We start from the raw sequence: 5,173 nt of genomic DNA, 5'->3' as shown, positions 1-5,173 counted from the left end.
AGTTAGGAGAGCGAATTCGAATCAGACAAATCCCAACACGCTTAAGGTGGTGGATCTTCTTACACCAAGTACAAACCAGTGGAGTGAGGAGAAACTTCGCGAATTAGTGCATCCACAAGATATTAGTCACATCTGGAGAATCAGACCACGTTTCGTCAAGGTACCTGACATGCCTATATGGACATTTACAAAAAATGGTCAGTATTCAGTAAAATCAGGCTACCATCAACTCACCAAAGTGGATGAAGAGTCTATCCTAACCGCAAGTACACTTTGGAAATCATTGTGGTCTTTGTTTGTCCCACCAAAAATCAAGCACTTCTGGTGGAGAGTCCTTCATAATGCTCTTCTGGTTGCTGAGACATTGGTATTAAGGAATATCAATATTCCACGAGAATGTCACTTTTGTGGAGAAGCACAATAGAGCATCATTCACCTCCTTTTCCACTGCAGAATATCAAGAGAAGTTTGAGAGCTTTCTCATGTGCCTATTAATGCAGGTCAGTTAGACTCTCACAATTCTCTTGCTAAAATATTTCAGCTTCTCATTTCAAGGAAAAACGTAGCCTCTCCAAAGGAGTACATTTTCCCGTTCATTGGTTGGCGGATTTGGAAAGCCCGTAATGACCTTATTTACAATAGCAAAAGATGGTCCATTCCTGATATCATACGCAAAGCTCTCACGGATTTTAGTTTATGGAAGGAGGCGAACAATGGATCGTTGACTCACGGCAATAAGCATGAACAGCAGGAGAAGACTAATATGGTCACCAATAGAGCTGCTTTGAACCAAACTAACATATTCTATTGTTATACAGATGGATCATGGTTAAATAATCAAAGCAGAGCTGGGATAGGATGGGAACTACATAATGCCCAGGGCAAATGTATTCTCAAAGGATCCTCATCAATTGAGCCCACCAATACAGCTCTTGAAGCAGAAGCCATTGCGATCAAAGAAGCGTTCATCCATGTCAAACGTTTGCACTACAAACCAATAGTATTCTGTGGAGATTCGAAGACCATTTATACATACCTTCAGAAAGCTAAAGAGCAAGGCAAGCCACCGGATGAGTTTGCAGAAATTCAAGGCCATCTGGATGACATACTAGAATTGTCCACCAGTCTTCATCATTTCACTTTTATCAGTAGGACATCAAATGTATCTGCTGATGCATTAGCAATAAAAGCTAGAATTGTAAACTCTCCTATGATTATCTCTTGGTTTAGTTAATCTTGTAAAACTATGTACCTCTTTATTTAAATGGTAAGAAACGTTGGCCGGAAAAAAAAAAAAAAAAAAAAAAACCAAAACTATAGATATAATAAAGATGCATAGATATATAAACGAAAACCCAAAAAAGACTGGTCAATGAAACAGTAAGAGATGGCTAGTTTAAAGAACTATAAAGCATCCTCTGTTCGTTCACAAATAGACCTTTCAGCCATATAGGGAATCCACGAGCAACATATGAAGACAGTCTCAGATCCACAGTAACACTTTTTACAATCAAAAAGGCACCAGTTTTACAATTGGTTGGTTCAAAAAGAAGAAACCAGTTTGGTTTATCTTTACCATAAAGAATAAGAGGAGCAATGTATTACAATTTTTTTTTTTTGAATTTAATGTTAAATTATATTCAAAGAAAAAATAACATTTTTACAACTAGTGCATCATATGGCTAAAATCAGTTTGATAGAAAATTACGGAAATAGAGAGTAAAACACGTCAATGTCTTGATTGGAACCAAGCCTGAAGTCTATTAGCAAAGAACTTGTCCCCTTTTCGTTGGATAGCTAGGAGTTTATCCCACACTTGGCGATCAATCCATTTAATTAACTGCTGCGGCATGTTAGGATGTTGACCATGCCTCCGTATATTACGCTCTCGCCAGATGGTGTACATTGTAAGTTGAAAGGTATAGTGAGTGAAAAAACTTTGCAGACGGTCCAAGCGTGTATCCACTAGAAAAGGGGTACGAAACACCCCCTTTGCCGTTGCAGCCAATCAGTAGAGTAATGGGTACGAAACACCCCCTTTGCCGTTGCAGCCCATACTTCAGAAGCAAAACTGCAAGCAAAGAAAAGGTGTGATCTAGTTTCAACACTTTGTTGACACAACACACAGGTCCCTGTCGCCCCCACATTCCAACGCAACATACGGTACCCTGTGGCCAACTTATCATGAGCTGCTAACCAGGTGCAGAAAGTGTACTTCGGAGTGGCGTGAGGAAACCACACTGCGTTATGCCATGAAACCTCTGCCGATGTAGACCGAATATAATTCCATGTGTCTGTTGTGGAGAACTCTGCTCTGAATATGTTCTTCTTCCCTTTCCACAGCACAAGATCAGATTGCTCTGATCGTTGCTGGTACTGCAAGCTTAACACCTCCAGTATCGACAGGAGATGTGGCAAACGGGATCGCCTTCGTCGCCTAGCCGACCATGCCTCTGCGACAGACATTTTTTCACCAATACCCAAATCAATAACACCTCGAGGCCCTGTCACATCCACAAGTCGACCCAAGGAGGACCAATTGTCAAACCAGAAAGACGTCTGCACACCATTCCCCACCTCCACCTTACAGAAACCGGCAGCCACATCTCTATATTTCAGTATTTTTTTCCAGATCCAAGAGCCCACTCCTGTATTATCTGGAACCGCCCATAACGATCATCCCCGCAACAAATAATGGTCAACCCACTGAACCCATAGAGAGCGTCCATGAGAGAGTATCCGCCAGACCAACTTAAGACAACACACATCATTTGCTTCTTTCAAGCTGCGAAGACCAAGTCCCCCCCTCCCGACGTGGCTTACACACAACATCCCACTGCAGCTTTGCTTTTTTCGGGTTAAGATCAGCTCCTGACCACAAAAAAAGCAGAGCACAGTTTCTCCACTTCTCTAATACAGGCACGAGGTAGCCGAAAGGCACCTAACCAGAAGTGACATATACTCCACAGAACCGAGCTAACGAGTTCATAGCGGCCTGCAAAGGTGAGGTAGCGTGATGTCCAAGTACCAATACGCTTGCGTATTTGTTCAATTAAAGGAACATAATCAGCTAAAGAAAGGCATTTAGTCACCAAAGGGAGGCCTAGATAACGTACTGGGAGTTCCCCCACCGTAAAATTGAAGCGAGTTGCTATCTGCTGATGGTCAATATCCGCTACTCCAGCAAGGTAGACAGTAGACTTCTCCATACTGATCTGAAGACCCGAAAGCTTAGCAAACTTATCAAAGATTGCTACAATACCCTCCATGGAGCGGGATTTACAATTGCTGGCCAATGACGTTTGTTTGGTATGTTCTTGGATTTCTGGTTTGTTTCAATTGCTAACGGATCTGGATGACGAGGCAGAGGAAGAAGATGTTTCCACGGAAGCGGCGGATGAGAAGACGAGTTTGAAGATTGTGCATAGCCTGGATAATTTCCAAGGTAGATGCCCCAAAAGTCAAATCCAAATGCAAACTTACCATATTTTCCAAAGCCCATTCTCAACTCTTTATTTTAGCTTCAATGCCTCTAGGGATGTTAAAAGTAGTTTAAAACCCGATGGGTACCCGAAACCCATAAATAATGTAGAGTTTTCGGACCTGTTTTTCAATCAGAAAAAAGTAGGTAAGAAACAGGCGGGTACCCAAAACATTATAGTCTTACACGGTTTATCCTATAAGACTATGGATACCCATCAGATTTTTTTTCTTTCTAAATCCTTTTTATTAAAACGACACCGTTTTATTCATAATAACCCTAGTCTAATTGCTTTCACTTGATTCCAACATCAAATCAGTTGTGTTCTTCGTTGTCTTCAATCTTTGAAGGGAGCTTCTATGGGTGATTTGCGGTGGATGGTTCTCTTAATTGATGAATGGGGTGGTTTGTTCGTGGATTTCTCGTGAGTCGTGATCCTCTCTTTGTTAACACCTCTCATGTACTACTCTATGATTTTTCGTTTTTTAGGTTGGTTTTAAATTACAGCCTTTGATTTTGGGTGGAATCAAGTTTCAATTTTGATTTAGGGTTTTGAATTGTGTATTTTGATTTGTTATGTGTTTTTTTCCTTCTTATTTCTCTATTTGACAGCCATAGTATAATGAGATATAGATATTAGACTTTAGTTCAAATTAAGATTGTTTATGTGTGTTCAATATTGAGCGCTTTTTTGAAGAACTTGCTTTTAGTTTTTGCTTAATCTAATTAGAGATTAGAAATTTTTGAAAATTTTTATATAATAAAATACACAAAATACATAATATAAATCACATTTGTTTTTGGTACAAAAAAACTATAGACACAAAAATACATAATGTAAAATGCAAAATACATCAGATAAGAAAAAAAAATCGGATACCCACAGATTTACCCATAAAATTTAAAAGTTGAAATTCGTTCGAATTTACCCACAAGACCTAAAACCTGTTCGGATTTTTTGAATTTGGATTTTCTTTGGCGGGTATTTTCGGACTGGGCCGGGTTTTTTCACCCACCACAACATCCTTAAATGCCCCAAATCATATTCCATCATAATTTTTGAATTTGATTCTGTGCTTTCTTTAATCAAAATCATTTCATTATTTATTACAAATTATAACGGAATATGAGTCACTGAAAAAATTGTACGAAAGTGGAATTTTTAATTGAAGAATTCTTTCACAGAATCATATTCCATTATAATTACTAGGCAACTTGTTTATTTATGGATACCAAATAAATTTGGAACTCCATGCGACTCGCTCCTTTTTTTTATAAATGATTTGCCGGACAAGAATGAAGAGTAAGAAAATAGCAATCATGTAAAATATTGTTATCAAATGGGGAAAAAGCCGAAAAATACCCGATCTATTTTTTATTTGGATGTTTAATACTTCATTTTTTTTTTGTTGGAAGAAAAATACTTGATTTAATTATAGTTGGTCTAAAAATACATGATATTTTAATCTGTTAGTGAATTCGAATCCTCAACTCATGGGACGGACGTTACAGAGCCGTTAATGGATTAAATTTCAATCTTACTTATATATACGTTCACTATGAAGAACATTCTGGCTTAATTTTCGTGGTCTGGTGGTTAGACGCCATATCTCTTAACCCGGGATTACAGGTTTTTTTTTTTTTTTTTTTTTTTTTTTTTTTTTTTTTTTTTTTTTTTTTTTTTTTTTTTTT

Source organism: Camelina sativa, chromosome 1 (assembly GCF_000633955.1).
Source record: "Camelina sativa cultivar DH55 chromosome 1, Cs, whole genome shotgun sequence".
Lineage (NCBI taxonomy): Eukaryota > Viridiplantae > Streptophyta > Magnoliopsida > Brassicales > Brassicaceae > Camelina > Camelina sativa.
Note: the sequence above shows the minus strand (reverse complement) of the source record.